Here is a 12,738-nt window from a genome sequence, read left to right on the forward strand (position 1 = left end):
AGAAGAGTTTGAAGCCACTGCTACCAATTGAGAGGTAAGAATTCCAGCACAGTTACCATTTCCTGTGAAGGCTGTCATAGAATCTTCCTTCCATATGCAGGCATGTTTGGTTACCATGACAGTGAATTAGGTTTAAGGCTTGTATGCACATGACCTTGAGTTTGGCCTCATCCCTCTCCCAGATGTACCTTGAAAGTCTCAAACAAGACTGTAACTTTGTTTACAGTGATTCCCCATTTTCCTGCATCTTTACCACCTAGTTTCTTACCTCATCAATTGCAACCTGGCCTGGCCCCTCAGGAGCTACCCCCAGATCTCATTTAGGTTTCTTAGAGACCCTCTGAAGTTACCAGCTTCAAAAACACCCAAATCCTGTGTATTCCCACTGTAAAGGCAATGAAATCCACCTAAATGCATATAAGACTACTGTAAAGGCAATGTAGTGTGACTCTCAAGAGAAGCTCACACCCATGGTGTTGTTGGGTCTGATTTTCTCTCCACTCTCTTCCCTAAAATATGCATCATATTAAAGATGTATGTTAGCAAATCCTAGCTCTGCTTCATGTTGGCTCATCCTGACATTATTTTCCTTGTTTAGGGTACTAATGGTCTGATTTTGCCTGTCCAAGTTGCTAAACGATACATAGAACATCTCAGGCTGCTGGGGATGACAGTGTGGTTCCGTACCTCTGTCTCTGCCTCCACAGACCCTGTAATGCTTTAGATATATGCATGTGTGTATGTATTGGTATTAGCTGGCTGTTTGGGTTCTTTTTTAATACTGGTGCCTTTTAGGTTTTATGGACTTGTCTGTATAGTGTCTCACAACTTTTTTGGGCCATGAAAATCAACCAGTTCCAGGGATGTTGGGAAACCAAATGTTAACACAAAAACAGCTCTCATCCAAAGGGAATAAGAAATAGTTTATTCTGGAACCAAATAGGAGGACCATGGCTCAGAAACATAGATTTAGGTTTTACCTTGGAAGAATCTGCATAAGATCTTATTAGTTACAAAACAACAGAAAGCACCATAAACCAATGCACTTACGAAATTCATTAGTGGGAGCTGCAAGCAGCAGGTTATAGCCAAGTGGGAAAAACTCTCTTGTAAGTTTCAGGTATTGTGATGACATTCTAAGCATTTGGATTTGTGAAAGCTAATGGTCTCTTAAGAATACATTGTAAGGTTTTGATAGTCACAGGATATTAGGTCAGTCATGGGTGTGGATAGCGTGGGCCTTTAAAGGGACTAAAAATATCCCAAGATAACTGGGCTCTGGTCTACAACATTTTAGCGCTCTATAATCTTGAAGATTGGTCATCTGTCCTTGTAGAATCTTTAAAACAGATGCAGCTTCTCTCTCCCCTTCATTTTCTCTTCTCTCTTTTTCTCTCTTTCTCCCTCTATCTCTTGTCTTTTGGGAATGTCAGTTTACACACAATGTCTGAAGCACCATTGCAAACCAATCCATTGGTCTTCATGCCATATGTCGAACATTTTCCATCTATCCATCCATTCATCCATCCATATATGATAAATCTTACCACTGTCCATTAAATTTGGCATGTAGTTTTCTGATAAACATGTGGTATTTTTTCATAGCTTCAACAAAGACTCTTCAGGGAATGGAACTATAGTGTACATGTTAAAATGAATATTTTTTTGTTGTGTTTTGGACCTTGAGTTATTCAGATTTTTAAAAACTCACATTGAAATGGTAATCATTCCTGATGAATGTGAATTGCTGACATAGCATATTTGATCAGTTGTATGCATTTGTTTCTGATACCTGCATAATCATTCCGGATGTTTCTGGGTACAGGTTTTGATGATTTCCTCCTTTTTCTAGTTTAGTTGTTCTGGAATCTTGTAAATAAATATGATCTCATTCATATCTAGTTACTCATACATACATACATACATTATTTTTAGATTTATTTATATATATTTAAATTATGTATATGTGAATGCCCATGTATACATATACATATACATACACACACACACACACACACACACACACACACACACACGCACATGCCATGTGAGTACAGTGCCCAAAGGGGTTAGAAGAGGGCATCATATCCCCTAGAGCTGGAATTACAGGTGGTCATTAGCTGTGTGATGTTTTGGGAACTGAGCTGAGATCCCTTGCAAGAACAGTGTACACTCTTAACCACTGAGCCATCTCTCTCCAATCTCCCCAACCATGTATTCTTACCTATTTCTCCGAAGGTAAAGGAAAAGTACATAGGTAACTTATGTTGTCAGTAAATTTTGTCTCAGTGAGATAAAATGGCTTCAGAAAGGCATTAAACTAGAGGAGGTGCTGGACTTTCTAGGATCTGGAGCACTGCTTTAGAAAGATCAAAAGATCAAAAGAAACAGCAATTGTAATAATGTCCCCTCCACCCCAGTCTTCTTTCTTGGCTTAGACTAACAGCTTGTGTTTTCTCCCTCCATCATGCCTCCCTCTGAGTTTTGAGGGATTTCCTTGAAATGAAAATATGATTCCAGGACTTCATCCACCATCTTCAGGTGTTCTTTGCTTTTCCCTCCCACCCTGTGTGTGTATCGGTTAAAGGTCAGCCTTGGATATTGTTCCTTGGGGGATTTTATTTTTAAGACAAGGTCTCTTACTTTAACTTAGAACTCCCTTTGCTGACAGAGCCATCTCTTAAGCCCCATCTTCAGGTGTTAACACAGGGTCTCCTCCCATATTGAATCATATTGTAATATCATTGGGTGCCATTCTAAATTTATAACTTTTCTTTCCATAAAGTAGGTGTCTCTTCATAAATTCTTCTACATTGGACCATGCAGAAAAAAATGTAGGTCAAGTTTAGCCTTTGGATTGGCTCAGACACTTGTAGTTTCATTGTATCTCTTCTTTACCTCATCTGCTTATTATCCCAGACACATACAATGGGCTGTTGCTAAGAAGTATTCTCCAATCTGTTACCCTTACAACTGTAGCCTCTGGAAGTTTTTTCCTGAGTGTACTCAAGCATAAGTACCCTGTACTGTCCGAGTTATTATATAAAATTTTATGATATTAAATTATGAACTAGTTTTCCAAGAGATATTAAGCTTTTTGAGGTCAGTTTTCATGCCTTCTGACCCTTGAGACCTGTATCTATCAAAAGATGATCATATAGTTGAGGTGTATTAGATGGTTTCAAATGGTAGCAAATGGTAGTATTAATACATTATTTCAGAATAAGGCATTAGTGGCAGTATGTCACAGCTTCTTGGATGTGACTGATAGAGACTAAAAAGGAGGCTAGAGAGATGGCCACACAAGCACGATGACCTGAGTTTGATTTTCAGAACCTATGTAAAAAAGCTACATGCAGTGGTATGTGCTTATAACCCAGTTGTAGAGGCATTGGCAGGAGAATTACCGATGCTCACTGGGTAGCCAGTGTAGCCTACTCAATGAGATGTCTGGCCAGTGAGATGTCTTGTCTCATATTTCATTTCTCTCTGCTCTCGACTGTAGATGTGACAGAAACAGCTTCTGAAAGTTTCAGTCTTGACTTTCCTGCAATGAAGGACTGTGACCTGAAATTGTGAGTTGAAATTAACCCCTTTCTCCTCTAAGTTGTTTTTCATCAGGATATATATGCATATGTATATCTCGACACACACACACACACACAGCTATGCATAACAGATGAAACTAGTCTATAATCTAAGTTCAAGTTTCATCTTCACCACTTGACCTTCAGTGGATTAGCTCACATTTTTGCTTCAGTTTCTTCACCTGGAAAAGATTGATCAGTGGTAGCTCATGGGATACTGTGCGGTGACTCTGAGATATTATATTAGTCATAGTTCACAAATGAAAATTCCTTATCATGGATGTTCCTGCAGAATAGTAAAGAGTTTCAGGCTTTGGGAAGGGGCTCTGTTATTAAGGGCTTGCTTGCTGTGTAAACATTTGAACTGGAGTTCCAATGTCTAGAGCCCATAAAAATTTGAGTGACATGGTGGTTTGCCTGTTATTTAAGGTTAGAAGGCATTAAGGGGGAATCTCTAATGTGAGCGCGACTAGCCATCTTAGTAAACTTTGAGTTTAAAAGGTTTGCCTCAATGAATAAGGTGATGGACAATAATCCCCAACATTACCTTGTAGCCTTCACAATAATATGCACTTCCACACATTCAAAAACTTTCACACATACTTAAGCACACACCATAAACACATAAAACATGGAAAAAGGCAAAAACAAACTAAAACACAAATTTAATTCAAGGGTTGTGATGAAACCATGTCTCCTCACCTTGAAGCAAACAGGAGGTTATTGGCCCTAGCCTGCGGCTCACTACTTTTTTCCATCTTATCTGTCAAGTGAGAAATGGTTTCTTGAGTAAGAAAAGGCTATATTTAACCACCAGCTTTCAACTTTCTTTCTCTGATGAGGTATAGGCATGTTGCCAACCTTTTCCACATCCCCTCAGTTTCATTTCTGATGTGAGCGATTACTCTGTCAAGCATGTTGAGAGCTGGCTAGTCTTTCCTTTCTTCTGTATCCACACAGAATTTCCTCTTATTTTACAAGAATGAAGTGACCTTAATTTGCAGAGGTTTTCATAACTATTTGAGCCCAAGGCTTCTTTAAGCCACCCTCTCTTGCACGGCATAGCCGTTATTTGAGAATTCTGATGGCACATTCTATGTGTTATGACCTCAGTAGTGCAGAATTCTGGCTTAGATTGAGTTTGGAAAATAAGGCACAATGTCACTCTGGGTGTCCTTTAAAGGAAAGTCTCAGTACTGTGTCAGCTTCACTGGTGCTGTGCTCCCACCCTCCCTCCCTCCCTCCTTTCCTCCCTCCCTCCGTCCCTCCCTCCCTCCCTTCCTCCTTCCCTCCCTCCCTCCTTCTCTTCCTCCCCTCCCTCCCTTCCCTCCTTCCCCCTTACTTCTTTTTCATGTGTATGTATGCAGTGTATGTATATGTGACAGATGTGTATGTGGGGGCAGTTGTGTACATAGAGACCAGAGGAGGACACTTGCTAAAGCAAGGTTGGCAGTCAATGAGCCCCAGTGGATTTTCTGCCTCAGCCCCCTACAGAACTGGGATTACAGATGTGCCTGTGGCTGTGTCTGAAATTTCACATAGGTAATGTGATCCAAACTCAGGTTCTAATGTTTACACTGAGTCATCTTCCTAACTTTTCTTTCTTTATTGTTTTGACTTAACGAGAAAATAGTGGGAGGGGGAACCCATTTTTTATGGATTATACATTCCTGTAACAACCCAATGATTAATGGTCTCCTTTGTTAGGAAATATATTTATGTAGCAGCAGACAATGAGAAGATTCCAGCATTTCTAGATCTCTTTACATATGGGCTCCAACATAACATAAGGATATTCTTTTCAAGAGATGCAGAGATTTAAATGGTAAATGCATTGACTATCTTTCAAACCACACTTTTTGGGTGATATATATATATATATACATATATATATATATACAGTGTGTGTGTGTGCGTGTGCACACACGCATGTGCACATGTATGGTGATGTAGGTCTATAGTCACAGTTATTTGAAACCCTGAATCAGGAAGGTTTCAAATTTAAGGACTTCTTGGTCTACAGATTGATTTTAAAAAAGAGCCTGGGCAAATGTTTTAATGAGACTCAGCCTCAAAATATGCCGTCCTTGGTAGCTCTCCAGCTAATCTTTTGAGACAGGCTATCTCAATGTGCCTGATGCTCACTGAATGGGCTAGGCTCTCTGGTTAACAGCCCCAGGCATCCATCTGTCTCCACCTTCCTATTGCTAGGATTACAAGCACATGCCATGATGCCTGGCGTTTTCTCATGGGTTTTGAAGCTCTTAGTCCCTTATGCTTGCATGACTAGTACTGTATTGAATGAGACATTTTATTAGCCCCTAAAGATGGGTTTAGAATGTCTTATTACCTCATCTAGATCGAGCTTGATTTGTAGGTACTATGTGAATATCAACTGTTCCTTCTAAGCCCCAAACCAGACTCCCTCTAGGAATGATTTTCTCATGCTGTGCATTCTCATGGGGATCTAGAAGGAATTTTGATTGGATTTGACTTCTCATAGAAATAACCTCTGGGGGACAATGGCATAAACAGAAGTGAGGAATTATGGGAATTCAGAAGAAGAAAGGAATGTGGCTGGAGATGAGCAGGACAGTTTCGTGGAAGAAGTGTTGTGGTTGTTTTGGTGATAATAAGTACAACTTAAATAGATGAAAATAAAGAGGTGTTCTTCTCAAATACCAGAGCTTACTGTTGTGCCCTGATTCTGAACCCCACACCAAATCACCAAAGACCTGTTCTGATGCAAAAGCAAAGAGTCTTTTATTGTTGTTTAACGAACTAACTGAATTAACTTGAACCCTTCGTCCATCCAACACAGCGGCTGGTGTGAGAAGGACCCAGAGAAACTATGCGGGGATGGGGGAGTGAGGGTGGGGGAGTTGGGGTGGGGGAACTTATTGGGTAGTGTAAGGAGAGTATCTAAGGGTATGCAATAGTCTCAGGATTGGTGCGCTTCCAGGCTTGGGTGACCTGTCCTGTGTTGATTGGTTGGGTTGCTATGGCCTATATAGGTCCTCCCAGGGAGGGTGCTATGCTCTGCATATCATTGTTATGCAAGCCCAGAGCCATAAAGCACATCCAGAGTCCCACCAGATAACTTCTTATTGATGCCTTGCCACGAGACGGGTATCTGACCTCCTAGTGACCAGGGCAGGCCCCGCAAGGTCAGACATGTCCTGAGTCAGAGGTCTAAAATTCTTTTCTGCAGCTTGTCATGGCTGCTAAAGCAGGGGTCTGGGTGACAGTCTGGTCCCTTCATTACAAAGAAGAAGCATAAAGAATGGGTGTTGGTGGCACTGAGGAGATGCCTCAGAGGTTATGGGAATTTGCTGCTCTGGAAGAAGACTTGGGCTCAGTTCTGGTGGATCTGACACCGTCTTCTGGCCTCCACAGATAACTCCAGACACATGTGCATACAGACAAGCAGGTGCACACGCATACACCCTAAAGAGCTGGATATTGGGCAGCATAAACACAGATGAAATTTCGATTTTAATCATGGGACTTCTGTTGTTTTTACTTCAGCACAGTGGCTGCCCCTTAATCTACTGCTGTTTCAGCCAGCAACTGTGCCTCAGCAGTTATCAGCTTGCTTCTCTGACAGTGGCTCAACCACTTAGGCTGCAGTCTGGGTGGAATTCTGCCCCTAAAGGCACAAGGCACTGGTTCTGCCACTGCCCCTAAAGGTAGAGTAGCAACTAGCTCAACTTCTCTTCTTGCTGGCATCTCTCAAAGAGAGCATCCTTCCACTCTGTCCAACAAAAAGCCCGCACCACTCAAGATTTCTCCCTACTACTTCCAGTGCATCTCTCAATCTCTTTTAGATGCTCTCTGATTACTTTGTCAACCAATTGCTAACTCAATCTTCAGACCCAAGGTTAATTTTATTTAATTAATGCAAATGCAAGCTCAGGGTTCAGAGTGTGATTGACTATCCTCCAACAGACTTCTGTTAATTTTAAATACCAACTTGTCACAACCTAGGGTAATCTGGGGAGTGATTCTCAGTTGAGAAATTATCTAGATTAGGTTGGCCTATGGGCATGGCTGTGAGGGGCTATTTTGATTATAAATTGACCCAGTCCATTATGGGTAGTAGTAGCACCACTCCCAGAACTGTATAAGAATGAATAAAGCTAGCTGATTAAGCAAGCAAGCAGCCTTTTTTTTTCTACTCTTTACTGTGAAAAGATTCTTTGGATTTCTGCCTTTGATTTTTCCCTCAATAGTGGATGCTCACCTTGAACTGTAAGCTATGTAAATCCTTTCTTCTCTGAGCTGCTTTTTTGCTAGGCATGTTATAAAAGAAACAGAAATGGAACTAGAACAAGACTTATGGGAATAAGCTTTGCAGAGTTAATCTGGGGTTGCACTAAGGTCTTTGGAGAATAGTGTACTCTAATGGAAAGGAAGGGGTTCAGTATTGTGGCATCTGTATGCCTCAGAATAACAATTTTAAACACCGTTGAGCCTCTGTTTTCTTACTTATAGAGTAGAATAGTAATACTTTGCAAGGTTGTTCTTAGAATAAGAGTGGTAGTAATGTCAACAATAACAGCCACCACTTGTTGAGCCCTGAGGTATATGTGCCTGGGAGGTGCTGGAGCTCAGTAAAAGTGGTCCCTTGCTCCATTACAACCACTTCACTATTTAGACTACCATACTGGAGGGTGAGGAAACTGTAGTACATACTTTGTTGTTTGATGTCACTGAAATTTAGGGTCTGTTTATGACTGTCTGATGCATCAGGTATAGTGTGCCAAAACAGGTGGAGAACTTAGCCAAGATTTGACTTGAAAGAGATCACAAGCTTCTCATCTAGTTTCATGTGACCCTGGTAACTTGAACACTGTCCTAGCTACAAATAATTGCCAACTTGACACAGCCTAGATTCTCCTGAGAAGAAGATCCCAGTTGAGGAATGTCCTGGATTGCCTTGATTGTTAATTAATTGAGGAGGGCCAAGGCTACTGTGGGCGGTACTATTCCCTGGACAGATAATGTGGCAAGAGTTTCTCTATATCCAAGCATCCACTCCCAAATAATCATTCAGAGAGTTATTATTTATAAATGTTCAGTCTATAGCTCAGGCTTGTTACTATTCCACTCTTACATTTTAAATTAACCCACATCCTTAGATTCGCAGACAAATGGATGACACTAGAAGAAACCATTCTGAGTGAGGTAACCCAGTCACAAAAAGAGAAACATGGCATGTACTCTCTCATATATGGATTTTAGACATAGATCTGGGGAGTGCCAGCCTACAATCCCATGGCCAGAGAGTCTGGGAAACAGAAACTTCATTCAGTGGCTGATTGAAGAAGAGGCAGACTCCCACGGCTAAACACTGAGCTGAACTCAAGAAATCCAGTGACAGAGAGGGAGGACTGATGACTAAAGGGATTAAGACTGGGCTGGTTTAACCCCCAGAAACAGCTGACCAGACAAAGGTTAACTCTTGAATCCCAGGCATCAGCCTGGGAATCCAGCATGGGACTGATCAAGACCCCCTGAATGTAGGTGTCAGTGAGGAGGCCTAGGTAATCTATTGAGCCTTGGGCAGCTCAGTGCTCATCCTGAGTATACACACGGACTTTGGACTCCCATCCAACAATGTCAGGTGCACTCTCACCCTGAACTCTTGGGGAAGGGTCTAGGCCCTGCCCTATATGAAATGACAGACTATGGACACCCCCACGGAGGACCTCACCCTCCCTGGGGAAATGAGGGGATAATGGGGAGGGGTTGGGGGAAGGGCACGGGAGGAGGGAAGGGAAAGGGAGAGGGACCTGGAACTGACTTGTGAAGCAACCTTGTTTCTTATCTAAATTTAAACTGAAAAAAAAAATAAATTAATGTATGGAAAAAAATTAACCCACATTTCTTATCTACCTCTGCCGTTTGGTGGTATCTTCCTTCAATACAGCATGCTCAACTTGTTTCTCTTTGCATCTGCTCAAGACTCTTCAGACCCTTCTTGCCAGAATTTTCTCTGCCCCCCCAAATCCTGCCTAGCTAATAGTCAATCAGCATTTTTACTATCAATGAGAGCAACACATTTTTACAGTATAAAGACAGACTTTTTGAGAAGCAAGGAAATTTGAAAGACTTTCCTATTGTGTCTTGGCAAAATTTGTCAGTTACTTTTTTATTTCTACTGGTCCAGTTAACAATTGAGGCACAGGCAGTTTTTTCCCCCAAATGGCTAGCTTTTGCCATGAAGGAAGCAAACTCCATATGAAGGTTCCTCGATGTCCATCATCTTCTTTTGAAGTAAATTGGTGCTGTCAGAAGCAGATGTGTCTTATTGTCATGAAAAGCCTTAGGTCATTAAACATATTAAATGTCACTTTCTGTATGTCTTTGAAGTCTTTGAAGACCATCTGTCTACCTAAATATATCTGTGTATGACTTTGAAAATATACCTAACATGACTACAAATTTGACTATTTTAAAAAGTTTGACTATTAATTATACATTGCATGTTTAAATGAGTTGAAACATACATACAGCATAACAAAATTGCCTTTAAATGTGTACCAATAAATCAAAACCCATACCAATGTAAAATATTTTAAAATTATTAGTTGTTTTTGGATTGAAGTAGATTCAATAATCTACCCTTTCACCCCATCACTCTATACCATTTGGGCTGTGAAAGAACACCGCTTAAGCATGAGTCTATGAATGAACCAGAGAAAGAGTCAGCAAGCAGTGTTTATTCATGGTTTCTGTTTCAGAGTCCTGTCTTGAGTTCCTTCCCTGACTTCCCTCAGTGGTGGAAGCCAGTGCTATTGTGGTTGCATGTGAAATGTTCCCCACAGGTTTGCATGTTTGAACACTTGGTCTCCAGTCTGTGGCACTATTTGGAAAGGCTGAGGGACCTTTAAGAGGTGGGTCATTAGGGTCATGCATAGGTTTTATATAGCCCAACCCCATACTCCCCTCTCTGCTTCTGATTGTGAATGCAATGTGACCAGCCATTCTCTCCTGCCTACTATAGTGCCTTCCCTGGCAAGACTGGAAGCCAAGCTGTAAGTGGGAATGAACCTTTCCCCTCTTAAAGTGATTCCCGTCAGGCATTTTGTCACAGCCACAAGAAACGTACCTGCTATGTGGAGCTTATCTATCAGTTTCTTCCCTTCTACTTATAAATTCTATCTTTGGGCTTCTTTCTAGAGCACCAAGTCTGTATCTTAAGCAATTCCCCCTTTCTCTTTTCATATTGACTTCAAAATCCACTAGTTTTTACTACTTTTCCTTATGCATATGATGTGTTTTAATTTTAAAATGCTGTGAAGAGAACTCACATCACACAACAGGACTCACATAGGTTTATTGAAAGAGAAGAGAGAAGGGGCAGAGAGGAGGGCAGAGACTGATCCCTGAGGACGAGAATAAAGGGAGAGAAACAGAGTGAGGGAGAGAGGAGAAGAGAGAGGAAGACAGACAGACAGACAGACAGACACACACACACACACACACACAGAGAGAGAGAGAGAGAGAGAGAGAGAGAGAGAGAGAGAGAGAGACCTTTTAAAGGGGAATGTAGTGTATGTACACAGGAGGGGCTCTTAGTGGTTGAAGCTGAGGGCATATTCTGTCAGATCCCCAAGGGCAGGTCAGTAGAGGTGTCCAAATACCAACATGATGTATATTTGTAGTCTGTTTCTTTTTAAAAAATATTAATTTACCAATTGGTCTGTCTATAAAAGAACAACTGAACTTGAGTCCCACCTTTTCTGGAAGGATGAGGATTCTCCCCAATCAAATAATTACAGCAGCATCTCTGGATGCTCCAATAATAGGCAGATTCTGGCTAAGTCCCTTCATCCTGCAGCCTGTTTACTCTTCACATGTCAAGCATGCACTGTGATTACCCTCACTTTGTAGATTTTAGAGGAACCAAGACAGACAACAGATAGCTCAGTTATGAAGATGGGAACTGGGATGTAAACCCAGGACTTACAATTAGAGAGCTCCTCAATGACTCCATTATGTAAGATTCAGCTAGTATTTCCCCCAAAATCTTTAAGTGTTTTCCCCACCCTTCCTGGAGATAATCTACCAGCCATCCTTCAACATGATCAGGTATAACTCAAATCTTATTTTATGTATATTTTTAGAGGAGTAGTCTCCTGTTCAAGGCTGGCCTTGAGCTCATTATGTCACCAAGGATGACTTGAACTTCGGATCCTCCTGCTGCCACCTCTCCTGTACTAGGATTACAGGTATGTATTACCACACTTTCTGCTGGGGATGGAATCCAGGGCTCTGTGCACACTACGCAAGTGCTCTACCAATTCAGTTAACATCCAGGGCATTTACAAAGTTTCAGAGAAGTCATAATCTAATTGAAGCACTCTGAGACGTTAGTATATTGAATAATTGAGTTCAAATACAGTGGTGAGTACTTAAGGGTCTATTGTGGCTGAAGCGTGATAGCACTGTGAAAGGGGGGCCCAGTGTGGCTTTGGGCTTTAAGTGAGCAGTCACTGCTTTGTTTCCTTGATCTTGGCCTTAAAGAATGGTTGGAGATTGGACGGTACAGAAAGAGAGGGCTGGTTGGCATGCAGCCAAGATTGATAAGTGGATAATGCCAGTAGTTTTTGTTTAGAAAACTTGACAATCCTTAACTTCCTCAGCATGCAAATTTTCTCGTGGGAGCAATTTCTTTGAAGTCACCCTTCACCATCTTAAAGTAAATACCAACAAGACTCCAAGATTATAGATCCAGAAATTACAGAAACACAGCTCAGATCAACAAAGCTGTTACGGAAAGCATTCTTCACCGAAGGGCAAGAGCTTTCCTTACAAGCTGGGGGCCGAAGCATCATTTATAGCCTAACTCACTTGCGAGTTGCTGGGAAATCCTGCAAGTATAACCTCAATTCTCCTTTGCCTTGACCTCTGCCAGTGCTTCAGACTGTATTTGCTCATAAAGGTGACTTTCTTCTTAAAGAACAGATTGATTAAATTTTTGTTCTTCAAAAATTCTTACTGTGTAAGTCAAATCTTCAAGCTTCCAGGGCTCTGTTTTCTCCTTCTGGGGTGAACAAACTATCTTTCATATAGTGCCTTTTTGTTTCTGTGAGAAAATATCTTTAAAAAGAACTTAAGGAAGGAAGGAAAGGTTTACTTTGGA

At 41.3% G+C, this 12,738-nt stretch overlaps 1 long non-coding RNA gene across 1 annotated transcript; it reads left to right on the forward strand.

Annotated features, from left to right (window-relative positions):
• Positions 1–4,956: 4,956 nt before the first annotated feature.
• LOC121136656 lies at positions 4,957–12,536 on the forward strand. Its single transcript, XR_005873701.1, has 3 exons — positions 4,957–5,129; positions 11,720–11,824; positions 12,239–12,536. It is a non-coding gene; the product is annotated as an uncharacterized LOC121136656 (long non-coding RNA).
• The last annotated feature ends 202 nt before the right edge of the window (positions 12,537–12,738 follow it).

This window comes from Mesocricetus auratus, unplaced genomic scaffold (assembly GCF_017639785.1).
Source record: "Mesocricetus auratus isolate SY011 unplaced genomic scaffold, BCM_Maur_2.0 Super-Scaffold_100676, whole genome shotgun sequence".
NCBI classification, from domain to species: domain Eukaryota; kingdom Metazoa; phylum Chordata; class Mammalia; order Rodentia; family Cricetidae; genus Mesocricetus; species Mesocricetus auratus.